The sequence below is a fragment of the Patella vulgata genome, chromosome 5, assembly GCF_932274485.2.
Source record: "Patella vulgata chromosome 5, xgPatVulg1.2, whole genome shotgun sequence".
Taxonomy (NCBI): domain Eukaryota; kingdom Metazoa; phylum Mollusca; class Gastropoda; family Patellidae; genus Patella; species Patella vulgata.
This window is the reverse complement of record NC_065883.2, coordinates 56,422,310-56,438,337: the sequence shown is the minus strand read 5'-3', so window position 1 is coordinate 56,438,337 and position 16,028 is coordinate 56,422,310. Positions and strand designations below refer to the sequence as shown.

Sequence of the window (16,028 nt, the reverse complement as noted above, 5' to 3'; positions counted from 1 at the left end):
CATCTGTTTATATGGGTTTATATTGAAGTTATGACATGTTAATCTATCTAGCCTAAACATAAGTGGACTTGATTCCTCAAGTAGCTTTACACCAAATTCCCACTAAAGGTCAATGTTTCCAAGGACCCCTATTTTAAAATGTGTTTTTAACTTGTCAACAGAATGTCCTTTACTGTACCTGTTAGATGGACCAATGAAGAATTTAGAAAACATACATAGTTCATAGATTTAACCTGTTATTGCAAATCTAGAATTTCCAGGAAGTTACGGACCGATATGCGCAAAATTAGAGAAAAATTGTGACCTGTAGAGTGTCCACAAACAAAATGTTAACAGATACGTGGATCGACAGGGGCGACGACAATATACGTCCACATGAAAATGTGGGCCTAAAAAAGTTTTAAAGCCAAATTAACTTAATCCCCACTGAATTAAATGGAACTGAACTGGACTGTTCAGCTAGTCTTTTCCACAGAATAGAGGGCCGCCCAGTCTGTAGCCTGCCACCACCCTCAAGAAATATAATCTGAAAAACTGTACTCTCCTTTTTTAAGCCAAACAGATCACCATACTGCCTTGCCTGCATCCTCTTCCATCTGTGTCTACCATGCTGCATCCCCCAACCTGGGTCCTGAAAAACAAACTTAGGTAGTCAATGGCAATTAGTACATGTGCAATGACAAACAAAACAAGCGGTTACCATGCAAGATACGCCCACATTTGGCAAGAGAAGGACAGAAAACGGGCTCAAACAAGCCAACAGTGAGGCAGATGTCCCCCGCCGAAATCCCGGAAAGAATAGCTGATGACACATGTCGATTAATTGCACATTTATCTTTTTCAAAAGTTTTGAGCAATCAAACTCACTATCAACTTTAAACTAATTTTCACTCTCTATCACATAGAATCAATGTCAAAGAAATTGCTTAGCTCTAGCGAGAAATGTTAATCATTGAACTCAGTCAAGACATTCACCTAATGAACATCTACATCAAGTTTAAACATTCTACATCAATAAAAACAGAGTTATGTTACAAATTCTTGACCAATCAAATTGCTTATCGCTCCTTAACCTAAGCAGAAAATTCTCATCATCGAACTTAGTCAAGGTAATGATATAATGAATCTATATTAAGAGTTTCATCGCTCTCTCTTAATTATAACCGTAAGCAGACAAGGCATTCACCTTATGAAGGCCTACACCAACTTTGAACATTCTACCTCAATTAGAAGGAGAATTATTGTATTCCGAAGTCTCAACCAATATTATTGTTTTTCACTCTGCTTACCTTCAACAGAAAATTTCCACCATCGAACTTAGTCATGGTATTGATGTAATGAGAGAGAGAAATGGGGTTTAACGTCCACTCGACACAACTAGGTCATTTCAGGACTAACATATGGTTTAATTTTATTTCAATAATTCGCTTGCGCATAGGGGTCTTTAGCAGTGGGAGGAAACCGGAGGACTCGGAGAAAACCCACGAGGTTGGACAGGCGACCCTACTCCTTGTCACGTACAACCGGGGATTCAAAACCATGCCAGTCGACTCAATGACAGACTATGATACAGCGCGCGCACGCTAACCATTCAGCAATCCAACCCCCCTTGATGTAATGAAACTATACACCAATTGTCATCACTGTCACCTAATTAGAACTAAAGTTATCGTGTCCCAAAGCATCAATCATATTTCTTATCTCTGCTTACCCTAAAAAGAAAATGCTCATCTTCGAATTACATTAAAGTATTAACCTAATAAATACCTAGACCAAGTTTGAACATTCTAGCTCAATTAGGTTTTGGTGTCCAAAAAGTGTGACTGACGGATGGACCCACCCATTTTAGTAGTCCCCTGCTTTCTTCGTAAATGAAATGAAAATGAAATGGGGTTTAACGTCCTACTGTTCTGCTCCTATACTGGGCTAATGAAGACGGGCATACGCCATACAGTGTGCTATGAGGGAAATTTTGCCCGGGCAGCAGCACTATCGCCTTCTCTTATATCGAATTTCAACTGCCAGGGTATCTTTTACGTGCATTCCAATATATACACGGGACCTCTTTTTTTCATCTCATCCGAAGGACTAGACAGCTGTCCTTGTCAGGCCCTCTGACCTGCATCACTGACAAGGGGAAACCACGTCGGAAAATCTGGATGAACTTTCTCGGCCAATGCAGGAATCGAACACCCGACCTCCAGGCTAGCGAGCCAGCGTCTTACCCACTTAGCCACGTGATTCGTAAGGCAGGTGACAAAAAAAGGAAGTTACAGTCAGATATGCTCAAGTAGCATAGAGGGTCCACAAACTTAATATACCATATTTTTACACTATTTTGTCCAGCACTGGAATCAAATACCATTTTTTGGACCAGATTTCGATTTCGGACTGAAATTTCTTTTTTTAGTGAAAATTGAATATTTAAAAAAGTATAAGTCTGATTCTAAAAATTTAAACTGTTTTGAAATTCTAATATTTGGCGATTGTTTCTGCCAAGTGGCAAAGCAATGGCTCAAAAATAGTTGAATCATGTATATAATGTAAAGCATAAATTAACTTGACTTTAAATTATAAATTTCTTAGAAACTAACATGGCTTGCCATTTTAAACTAAAACCATTTACACAATGTAATATATATTTAAAACTAATAGTAACACGTACCTTTAAACAGCAGACAGACTTCCACCTTTCCGAGTCATGAGTTCAACCATAAAGAGACAACAGGAACACCAGACAACAGTTTACAATACACAAAAACAGGATCAAACAAAGAAAATTAAAGAAGAGCACTGAAATAATAAAAGAACGAAATTAACTTATAAATCCAAATGGGGTTAAGTTAACACCACTTAGTCTGGTACCACTAAAAATAAACAAAGCACCTCAGTACACTTAAAAATAGGTATCCCAAGTGAAATACATCCATATCCAAGATACGGTAATTTCTATATGTATCATCTGCTCCAACAGTAAAATATTACACTCCTCACTGTGTAAAACATCTTTATAAAATGATTCATTGACTGTCGAAACTGTAGAACCAGACCAGAATCACCATTTACTAAAATAGCTGTCTCATTACTACTACCTATAATATTCATGGGACTAGATAAAAGAATGTTTACTGATTTGTCCCTCATCAGTGACATTTAATGGTTTAAATTACGTTGATCCTTTTGCGGCAGTGGCATCCTGCACCAAAGAGCTACATACCCTACTTGACCGCAACGATAACATGTTAAAGCAACTCGTGATCTATCCAGGTGATTGAGGACTACCTTGATTTTTATCAGCTTTAATCACCCCACTTTTTTCTGTAGAACTTGGACACTTGAAGTCAATGATGTGAGCATACCTTTCATCTCCTCATCTTGTACCAGTTGAGCCATCTTATCCTATCAAAGGCATACAGTCACACTCAATCCTAACTTCTTTGAGAAAATCTTCAAAGTTTGTCAAACGATCAATCTTATGAGCTGACTTATCCTTTAAGTCATTCCTCAATTCACTCCAAAACTTTGTCCTAAGTTTGCTTTGTCGAGTAAGTCCTCTAACCGGCAAGCCCACTTTGATACTGTCTCGTCAGGAGCTTGAGTGGTGGAATAAAACTGCGACAAAAGACTCTGCCCTTGTTCCGCAATACCAAATCTGCTTTGCAGTTTCACTAAAAGCTTATCAACAATAACATCTTGGCCCATTCTCATAGCTACCCTTGCAGCTTCTCCAAGTAACGACTTTAAAACAGATAATTTCACAGAATCCTTACTATGTAAGCCGTCTTTCATAAGACTTAAAACCTCAAACTTCCACAAGTCGAATGAAGTATCTCCTTTACAACCAGGATCATCGGAGAATGTTGATATTCTTGGCAACTGCGGTATAAATTTATCTGTTGTTTGTGTGGGTTGCTCTTGTTCAACCTAAGCCTGATGTTCTGTTCTATCATCTTGCTGTGCTGAGTGATCTGCTATCCCAAAACTTTCATCCATTGGTGGAATTCTACCCTGAGATTTCAAATAATCAAACATCCATTCTATAAAATCCTCAGATGACTCGAGCTTCAGTTTTACATCTAAAGTAGAGAACATGTCTAACAAATGTTTCTCATCTGAGGAAAACTCTGATCTGCTACCACCCGTCACCATTATAGCACAAAAGACAAACAAAACAATGAATAAATGAATTAATGCTAACAAGCGTATATGTATCATTCAAATATTTCTGTAAAAAAAATATAGATCTGGCAAAAATTAGAATTTATAATAAATTATAATAAAGTTTGTATCATATAAGCATAAACATATATATGTAACTGTAAAAAAAAATTGTAGATCTGGCACAAATCAACAAAATGAATGATTGACGAACGGGTGGATTAGATAACCCAACATATAATAAAGTTTGTATCAAATAAGATGTAACTATTCCAGATGCAAAATGATTGACAAAAGGACGGATTCAATAACCCAACATATAATAAAGTTTGTATCATATAAGCATAAACATATATATGTAACTATTCTAGACGCAAATGCTGAAATAGAATAAATAATATTTCGGTGCTGTATCAATTACATTATAAATACAAATGCTGAAATAGAAATAATAATATTTCGGTACTGTATCAATTACATTATAAATACAAATGCTGAAATAGAAATAATAATATTTCGGTACTGTATCAATTACATTATAAATACAAATGCTGAAATAGAACATATATTCACCCATATACTGTATTATGTCAACATTAAATCGTGAAATGTGAGTGCAGTGATAAATCATGAAAACAGTTTATATGTTGACCTAATTTCAGAATAAAGCTAAACCTGAAAATGAAAATGAACTTTCCTAAAAGAAAATGAATTCTATTTATAGTAATGAACAAACTCAAAACCCAAATACCAAACAAACAAATTTAAAGTCGACAAACTACTTAACATACCAATCAAAGTATCCGAAATACCTGAACCATAAAATTTCAAAATCCAACCATAAACTTTCAAAGTCCAGTCTAACCTATAAACAAACACTAAAATATACCAACTTTCAAACCAATCAACCTGGGTCAATATGTGTAAGTGTATATGATCAAGGTAAATACCAGCTGTAAAATGTATATTGTTATGTAAGGTTTTACTGAAAACCACCTAAATATCTCTGCTATAAATAGGCTATTAGTCCTATAATAGTAAAATAATACAAAGAATTTTTTTTTATAAACCTATTATTTAAAATCTCAACTTAAGCTATGAAAGTAAAAACAAGACAATCTCATAATCTATTATTAAAAAAAATATATAAATAATCTGAATTGCTGATTATATTAAATGAAGAAATAAATAAATGAATAACCAGCAGCTGCCAGGTATACGCCCACATTTTGCAAGAGATGGATAGAGAACAAGCTAAAAACAAACACGAGTTTTCGAACAATCAGGGGCCATAATCCATGAAGCTATAGTCCGATACATGCCAATATCAAAGGAACCGAGGATCTTAAAGTGATAAACCTATATTTCAAGTTTCATTGAAATCTGATAAAAACTGTGACCTGTAGAGTGTTCACAAACAATTGTGGACGGATGGACAGGGGCGACAACAATATATGTCTACATGAAAATGTGGGTGTATAAAAATAGGGGTTGGTGTAGTGGCAGGGTAGGGTAGGGTAGGGTGGGGTAGGAAGATGGGCTTGAATTAATAAAAGAAAACAAAAATGTTTCCAATTAAAGTCAGTGCTGTGAAGACTAAAGGGGGACAACTTAAAGTACAAAAATCTGAAATGATTTGAAGACTAAAGGGAGATAATCAACCTTAAATAATTAAAATAACTTAATTACAGAATATCTCTAAACTTAATTAAAATATACTAGGCCTACCCCAAACATCTTCACAGATAGCTATCTTTGTAGATTAAAAAGTTCGCACACGCACACACAATTCACTTTTTAAGTTGATTGATCCCTTCGCTGAAGACGAATTTCTACCATAAGCTGGTTGACTCCGACTGATGTTCTCTTCAGCAAACTTAATCAGGCTCCAATGTTGTAGAGGGGTTGTTATAAGAAACAATCCAGAACGGGTTCAATACTTTATCATATAAACCAGGCAAGCAATAAAAACCCTGCAAATACATAATTCAATATAATATAAGTTTTACAAAACAAAAGGCAAGATCAAAATACAAACACCTTAACTAAAACAATTGCTATAATAGCATAGAAATAAATCTCAGCTACAAAGTGAATAACTGTTTCAAGCAAATAGTAAACATGGTACCAGTACTTTAATAAACATATATTATGCCACACTGATCAGAAGTGAATATTCACTAGGCCGCTACAATCACTGATAAGGATGACATTGATGCGACATAATGAGCCACAAATATTAACTTTTTTCCTCCATCATTAAAATAAGTAAAAGACTCCATTCTGCTCGACCGAGTAAGGTCTTATGTAAACAATGCACGCGCCATTGAGCCAATGATTGACGCCGCTCTAATGAATAATTTGAAATTAACTGATCCAGGTCATAATCAACTCTCAATGGCATCTGAATTATATATTTAAATTTAATTTAAAAATGGAGGAGCGAAACTTAGCTTCGAACAACCAGTACTATGGTTGCAATTATTGCACACGTCTTGTCAAACCTTCAAAGGCTAATATCTTCGCTCGCAACAGAGTAATTGGAATGAAATTTTCAAATTATTCATTTTACATTATCTATTTTCGAACTATTATAGCAAGAATGGCCAGCTCTTTATCTAAATCTTACATAATGTATCTTTCTACACTCTAAACTTACCTGAAGTGGAGTTTTAAATTCTCAATTAGTTTATCTATACAACCTAACATCCTGAAATAGGATGGGATATATATTTATAATGTGTGAATGTATGTATGCAAATAAACTTTATTAACTTTACCCATAAAAACTAACAACTTCAGTATAAAAATATAAAGCTAGAGAGTTAAAGATACAGCTTTTATAATCAGTTAAACATAATGCAACAACATACCTGGTAAATGACTACAACTCTTCACCAAAACTCCAAGGAAATCAATCCTCAAAACTAAATCTACAAATGACTTTGCTAAACTTCCTCTTTGAAAGAAAGATGCTTAACAACTGAATGTATCTACCAACAAATACATCACATGACCAAGAAACAATGAAACTGAGTTAAAAGTACTCACTTGGGTTAAAGCAACAACAGCTTTAAAGAAATTCACTGATGAAGTTTAGAAGGTTGAAGTGGGGGGTTTAAAGGTGCAATACTAAAAACATTAAAAATTAATATACACAAAATTGTAAAATACTTTCTATTTTACCACCTGTAACACAGACATATATATACCACAAAAATAATAAATCAATCCACATAACCAAAATGTCAGTGATGCAGGACGGAGGGCAGGACAAGGACGAAAAACCGAGGTACTGTGTACACATTGGCATGCACGTAAAAGATCCCTTGACAGTTGGAATTTGATATAAGAGTAGGCCATAATGCCGCTGTCCAGGCAAAATTTCCCTTATAGCACACTGTATTGCATATGCCCATCTTCATTGGCCCAAGGGGAGGGGGTGGGGATGGATGGCCGAATGGTTAGCAAGTGTGTGATGTATCATAATGTCTGTCATTGAGTCAACTGGCGAGGTTTCGATTCCCCGGTTGTATGTGACAAGGAGTAGCACCGCTTGTTCAACCTATGGGGTTTTCTCTGGGTTCTACAGTTTCCTCCCACTGCTAAAGATTCCTACGTGCAAGCAAATTATTAAAATAAAATTGAACCAAATGTTAGTCCCAAAATGACCTAGTTTGTGTTGAGTGGACTTTAACCTCATATCTCTCTCTCTCTCTCTCCTCTCTCTCTCATTAGCCCAGTTCGGAGCAGAACAGTAGAAGGTCAAACCCCATTTCATTTCTTTTACATAACCAAAATCATAATCCATAAATAAAGGCAAGTCATCATCGAGTAAAAATTTGAGCAACTAATAATACAATTTTTAACCTAACAAATAATACAGAAATAAAAAATTGTTTTAAAAATAGATATCCAACCAATGAAAATCAAATCCAAACAGTATTCTCTAAAACCCAAACACCAGATTGCATCCAAGCATTTGGTTAAGCTGGGACTGGTTGTGTAATATTATCCAAGGAAATATTAGGATCGAATTGAGTAATTCAGTAACAGTAATATCAGGAACAGTAATATCCAGAACAAAAATATCAGGTAACACGTTAGTAACACAAACAGAACAGAAGAATCGGATGAAACTAGGCTACTCCAACCACGAGAACTTATAGCATCTGTTTCTAGTATAAAAGGATGAATAAAATCATCGAAAGCCAAAATATGAGAAGTTAAATGAGAAATAAGATTATCAAAAAAACTGTTGTTGATTTGCACACCAATAAAATGAACTACAAGTAGATTTTCTGTGTTTTTAGGCTGATCGCCAATAAGAAGGTCAGTTAAAGGTCGAGTAATCTTAGCATATAATCCTTGAAGGGTCTGAAACATCCACAAAATCCCAGAAAACTACGTACTTCAGAAACAGATGTAGGAATCGACCAGGTTGTAAGGGTAGAAATTTTATCAGAGTCAGCTTTAATACCATCTTTAGAACTGATACGTCCTAAATATTTTATTGATGACTGAAGAAATTCACATTTTGGAGGCTTTAATTTCTGATTGTGCTTCCTCAGCCGGGAAAATTGAACTTCCAAAAGCCAAGACTACCTGTAGTGAAAGCGGTTTTACATTTATCCTCTTCTGCCATTTCAAATTGCCAATATCCACTTTTTAAATCTAACTATGAAAAATATTTTGATCCATAAAAGAATCCAAAATTTTGTCTATACTAGAAAGAGCATAAGAATCACTAACAGTTTTCGAATTAAGTTTTCTATAATCTACGCAGAATCGTAGAGAAGCATCTTTCTTGCGTACAATTAAATATTAGGTGGAAGAATAACATGTTTTTATACGCCCACATTGAAATGTGGTCTTATATTGTTGTCGCCCCCGTCGTCCGTCCGGCGTCCACAATTGCTTGAGCTGAAGAAGCCTATTGATTTTCAGCGATTTCCGATAATTACTGCCAGAGTTATGGCCCTTGATCACTTTGAAAAATCTTGTGGACGCTCTAGAGGCTAAAGTTAATATCTGATTGACTTTAAATTTATACACAGTGTTTAAGGTCATTATTGATTTTCAGCAATTTCCAATAATTACTGCCAGAGTTATGGCCCTTGATCACTTTGAAAAATCTTGTGGACGCTCTAGAGGCTAAAGTTAATATCTGATTGACTTTAAATTTAAGGTCATGAGACAAAGAAGCCTATTGATTTTCAGCGATGTCTGATAATTACTGCCAGAGTTATGGCCCTTGATCACTTTGAAAAATCTTGTGGATGCTCTAGAGGCTAAAGTTAATATCCGATTGACTTGAAATTTAAGGTCATGAGACGAAGAAGCTTATTGATTTTCAGCGATTTCCGATACTTACTGCAAGAGTTATGGCCCTTGATCATTTTGAAAAATCTTGTGGACGCTCTAGAGGCTAAAGTTTATATCCGATTGACTTGAAATTTATACACAGTGTTTAAGGTCATCATGAGACAAAGGATTTCGGATAATTACTGCCAGGGTTATGGCCCTTCATCACTTTGAAAAATCTTGTGGACGCTCTAGAGGCTAAAGTTAATATCCGATTGACTTTAAATTTATACACCGTATTTAAGGTCATGGGACAAAGAAGCCTATTGATTTTCAGCGATTTCCAATAATTAGTGCCAGAGTTATGGCCCTTGATCACTTTGAAAAATCTTGTGGATGCTTTAGAGGCTAAAGTTAATATCCGATTGACTTTAAATTTATACACAGTGTTTGAGGCCATGAGATGAAGAATCATATTGATTTTCAACGATTTTGGATATTTACTACCAAAGTTATGGACCTTGATCTTGTGACGCTCCAATTGACTTATCAGATTGATACACAGAGTTTAATTAGAGACGAACAAGTATATTGATTTTCAATGAACCTTTATGACTTGAACAGCTAAATCCATGATGTTAAAAGTTTTGTATACGGTAGGCCTACTAAACGTTAGCAAGGGGCAGAACTTTATAAAAACCAAACAAATTCTAGATCATTGTAAAAACCAAATTTTTTTAAATCAATGTGCCCCGTATGTGGGGTACACTCTGTCAGACTGTCACACTATCGGACACAATTGGCTATCGATATGTTTTGGTTTTTTTTAAAAATGTATAATAAACACACTGAAACTCATCAGAACTGTGAAAAGTAATCTTTTAGTTCAAAATATGAATTTGTTTTAACTATTTTAAGACTTGAACACAGATACGTAGCAGGAAAATATAAAAAAAAAACAGCTTAACATTGAATAAAAAATTCTTTAACTGGAGAAAAAAAAAATCTTTTAGCAAACAATTCCTATGATTTGTAAGTCAGTATAAAGGATTCGTAACCTAGGACCAATATTTCCTTAAAAACAGCTCAAATATCCAGATTCTGTCTAAAATGGACAAATGATATTCGGTTAAACTCGAAATGCTTATACTCAGTGTGCCCCACTGACATGTGTCCCACTGTGCCCCATCATCAACCACAACTAAAAATCGAAAATGGCAGGAAGGCATGTGATATATTGCTGATGGCTGATATATATTAATCAGCTTACATGAATTTATTGAATTTAGGAGGACAAATGGGGACTATAAAGGGGAATTCCACAGTGGTGTCACAATTGAATTTTCCCAACACAGTTAAAAATTACAAAGCCTGGCTTACTGTGCCCCGCTCTCCCCTACTTCAAACACATGTTTCGGCAAACTAAAGTGATTACAGAAGTTACAATACAACGAATGTAAATCAGTTTATTAAAATGTGTTTTTTGACCCATTTTCGTCTATATCTATAAGAATTATATAGACATTTAGTTCCAGCCTGGAGATACATATAGCAAAAATGAAAAATTTACGATTTTATTAATCGTCCGTTACAGATTTGTTGACAGCTTACAGTTAAAGATAGAAATACATGTAGCCTATAGTAGTCCATGTGACAGACAGATTTTCATTACCAATTTGATGAATAAATTTAACCATGATTTTCAGTTAGCCTTAGGTCTAAAGTGTCCAAAATTGGTTGATGGACATCCGGGTCACTTTGCCAAATATGAGTTTGGCGGCCATCTTTAAAAATGGCCGCCATTTTTTTTATTTGAAATAGTGTAAGTCAGGGAAACCTCCACAACTCCTCAACAGGTTCACCTACGGATATGTAATATGGCTCAATATGTTCATAATACAATTCTAAATCTGCTGGTATATGATTCATGTATCAATGCTTTCGGTTTCAAAATAAAAGATTAATCTGAAAACAGCAATATTTTCGGGTTTTTTTCATGATGTCTGTTCATAAGTTTACTAAAAAAAATCTTGTTCAGACCCATATAAGCCAAATTATCTATTTGGTCAACTAAAGTGATTTACTAGATATCAGAAACATTGATCATAAAAAATAATCTCTAATATGAGTGCCCCAAATCCAAAATGGCAGAAATTCAAAATGGCGGCCAAAAGTTGCTCAAATGGCCAATTTGTCAGATAATAGTTATTTCACAGTTTGATATTACATGTAATATCCAATTGAATGGGATTACTGAACTTAAAATGAACCAAAACACAGAGTGTTTAAAAAAAATCCAAGCTGGTGAATATTCAAAAAGGCGGCCAGAATTTCCGTAAAATGATCGATTCTGTTTGATGTAGCTTGTAATATGTCTTTTTTAAGCAAATAACACACTATTTATGGATAACAATTACTATAGTTTATTTCACTGCGACGTTTCAACAAGATTTCACAAGTCGTTATCATGTTTTACTGTTTTGGCCTATTGCTCGTGGTTCATTATACCGCTTAAATAATTGTTTGATCTTTTATTCTTGTGCTTATCTATACCAATTACAGTTTATACCTGTCTATGTGCATTTGTTTATCTAACGGCTTGGGACAGTTGCCCATACTAGCTGATTTTGCATCCCATTGGAGGGTCCACACTGCTCTTGTATATATATATATATAACCATATTCTTTTCATTTTATTGTCCCCCGCCTTTCGAAGAAAGCAGAGGACTATTAAAATGGGTTCGTCTGTCCGTCTGTCACACTTTTTGCGACACAATAACTCTCTTTCTAATTGAGCTAGAATGTTCAAACTTGGTGTAGGTGTTTATTAGGCCAATGCCTTGATGGAGTTCGAAGATGAGAATTTTTTGCTTAGGGTAAGCAGAGATAAGCAATTTGATTGGTTGATGTTTTGGGACAAGATAGTACTTTAGTTCTAATTAAGTGAGAGTGATAAAACTTGGTGTATAGTTTGTTTACATCAATACCTTGACTAAGTTCGATAATGAGCATTTTCTGCTCAGGGTAAGCAGAACGATACGCAATTTGATTGGCCGAGACTTTAGAACACAATAACTCTCATTCTAATTGAGGTAGAATGTTCAAACTGGGTGTAGGCGTTCATTAGGTGAATGCCATGATGGAGTTCAATGACGAACATTGTCTGTTTAGGGTAAACAGAGATAAGCTATCTCATTGGTTGATGCTTTGGGGCGATATTAGCTTGACTAAGTTCGATCGTGAGAATTTTCTGCTCAGGCTAAAGAGCGATAAGCAATTTGATTGGTCAAGACTTTGGAACACAATAACTCTGCTTTTAATTGGGGTAGAATGCTGAAACTTGATGTAAATGTTCATTAGGTGAATGTCTTGACTCAGTTCAGTAATTAACATTTCGGGCTAAAGCTAAGCAGAGCTAAGCAATTTCATTGATCGATGCTTTGAGACAAGATAACTTTGATTCTATCTGATAGAGAGTGATGAAACTTAGTGTATAGTTGATAATCAGTTTGATTGCTCGATACTTTTGAAAAAAATAAATGTGCGATTAATTAATATTTGTCTTCTATTTATTTAGGGATTTGGACGGGGGACATCAGCCTCACTGTTGGCTTGTTTCTTAATGTTATATGCTTGATAAGGACTTGTGAAATCTTGTTGAAACGTCGCAGTGAAATAAACTATAGAAATTGTTATCCATAAATAGTGTGTTATTTGATTATGCTTCAATTACTAAATGCCTGACCCATGACCCACCTACAATGCCCAACTAGTCTTATGCGGGACATATTGTGATCAATGGCCAACTGAATGCAGGCGCTGATTGGGCCATGCGATCGCCCGAAGGGCCGGTCGGACAAAAAATGAAAAAAATAATTTTGTCCAATTCGTCTAAAAAAAACGGCCATGGAGCGACGATGATCAAGTTGTATGTGGCCGGTGGCCTTACCGGGCCGCCACGCCATCACTGGAGTCTGGAATGGGCTGGTATAATAGACTTTCTGGGCCGGGTGTGCTGGGCGTGGGCCGGAATTCGGAATCATGCAATGGGGATTTCGAATCCCATCACAGGAGGAATCAACTAGCGCTCCCGGCAACAAAAATGGGACATTTTACAATGAAAATATTCCTACTTATTCAATATTCCTAACTGGTTAATCAAATGGTCAAAATATTTTCAACTAGTCCCATTTTTTAACCAGTTAAATTCTCTTGACTCTTGACTCCGACGATACAATGATAATATGTCAATTAATAATATGACGATATGATAATTTCACAGGTTGATGGTTGTAAATTGCTTGTAGATCGGGCTTTTGGCCTAAATTAATCGATTTATGAGATATATTATTTGACAAAGATTATAATCAGATATGCCACAAAATCGCATATTTGGGGTTCATTTTTCAAATTTTTCCAGGGTGGGAGCCCCCGGAACCCCCGTCCGTGCTCCGCGGTCAGTAAAAGGGGCAGCTCCGACACGGGAGCCCGGGTCGGTTCCCGGCCCCAATCCGCCCCTGACTGAAAGTGTACCACTATATTTATGCCTGATCTTGCTTGACCCATTACCCACCTAAGAGTGTCAATAATTTTAATGCGTAACCTACAGTTCCCCCCATTTTTATGCATGGTCTAGTCTGACCCACCTAGCAATTTTTATGTGTGGCTTAGGTTTTTTTTCGGTAATTAGTGTTGTTTTTTCGTTATTTATTGATTTTTCGATATTTTGGGTTTTTCGAATTTTTTCGGTAATTAGTATCAAAAAGTTTTTTCGGTATTTATCACTATTTCCGTATTTTGTCTGCATTTTTCGGTACTTTTCAGATTTTTATCTCGGTACTTTTCGCATTTTTTCGTTATATGGTACAACTGGACCGGTTTTTCATCAAAGACTCCATGACTGGCAACTTTTGTGGTATAGTCTAGATATCGTATCGACAGATCCATTTCACAACAAGTTGAAAGTTTAAAAAGAATCGTTGCGAAGATAATTTGAAATGCATTTACGACTAGGCATCACAAAAATAATGTCGACCAATTTCCTCTTTCGCTTTAGGCAGGCCTATGATATTAAAATGATATCATCATTGTCGCTGCCGAGATCTCCTGTTTCTTCTTGTACTTTGGCTAGTGTACATTGCTGAAGAAAAACAGTAGTTGCGATTGTCACAGTAATTCCAATAAGGTGGATGGTTGTGACATTAACAAAGAGGAAATCGTGAGCCATGGCTTTTGGGATACCTAGTCGTAAATGTATTTCAAATTATCTCTGTAATTATCATTTTTAAAACTTAGAACTTGTTGTGAAATACACTTTACACTTTCACAATTTACAAATATGAATCAATGATACCATCTGTCTAGATGATACCACAAATGATGTCAGACTCTTCAAAGTAAAAATCTATCACATTACGATTTGTGGACCAGAAATGAAATGCAATGTGGGTTAACGTCCTACTGTTCTAACTTGGTCAATGAAGATGGCTATTTGTCATACAGTGTGAAATGAGGAAAAATTTGCCCAGACACAGGGATCGAATTCCGGACCTTGTTGAGCCTTACCCACTGAGCCACTATTTCGGCCCATTTGTGAACAAACAGAATAGGTATTTCTTAACAACTAGATATATTTGCAAAGATATATTAAAATTCCATACAGCTTTGCTGGAATAATATTAAATCTTGTTTTCTGATTTACGAGATCTAGTATAATTAATTCCATCCTCCCCTAAAAAACTACTACACAATTTTATAATAAGCAAAGCCAATAGAAAGACTGACAATTGTCCCGTTTTGTTCTTAAGCAATCATCTACGATATCAAAAATCTATTTTTGAGGCAATCATCTACCTTATCCAAAATCTATTTTTGAGGTAATATTTAAGTTTAGTGATCCTGAAAACCCCATAAAGGACATATTACAAGCCGTACAAAACAGAAAAATGACGATTATCTGAAAAATCATTCATTTTAGGGAAAATCTTGCCGCCATCTTGGATTTTGGAAACCCTTTTTTTAGAGGTTGTATTTATGTTCTGTGACATCGAAAACCCCCTAAGCGGCATATTACAGGGCATATCAAACTGTAAAATAACGATTATCCGAGGCATCGATCAAATTTTGACTGCCATTTTGAATTTTCGCCATCTTGGATTTTGGGAAACTAATTTTATAGATCAATTCAAAGTACAATGACTACGGAAACCCTATATATGATATATCACAAGTCTTGCTTTGCGTGATACTCATCCATCCTAACAAGATATTCATTTTTCGTCAAATTTTGGCGGCCATTTTGGAAATCGGACGGATTCAACCGAAAATGACGTCACATAAGTGACATAATATCAAAATCGTCTTCAGTGACAATTTTTTTTTCAGAAACAACCGGTCCCCAAATATCGTTGCGATTGCGACAACCCTAAATAAACGTTCACATGGTTAGTACCCTATTAACTCGCCGAGGCTCAACATTTTAAAATTGACAGTCTACTCAAGACTTTTGTTGAGTTTCCGACCACCGCAGCTGTACAGACTGGGTCACTGAGCGTATTTATTTATGC

At 35.6% G+C, this 16,028-nt stretch overlaps 1 long non-coding RNA gene across 1 annotated transcript; it reads right to left on the bottom strand.

Annotated features, from left to right (window-relative positions):
* Positions 1-541: 541 nt before the first annotated feature.
* Positions 542-6,104, bottom strand: LOC126822078 (uncharacterized). Its single transcript, XR_007680635.2, has 3 exons — positions 5,887-6,104; positions 2,666-2,793; positions 542-631 (listed from the first exon to the last, which is right to left on the bottom strand). It is a non-coding gene; the product is annotated as an uncharacterized LOC126822078 (long non-coding RNA).
* Between the last annotated feature and the right edge of the window lie 9,924 nt (positions 6,105-16,028).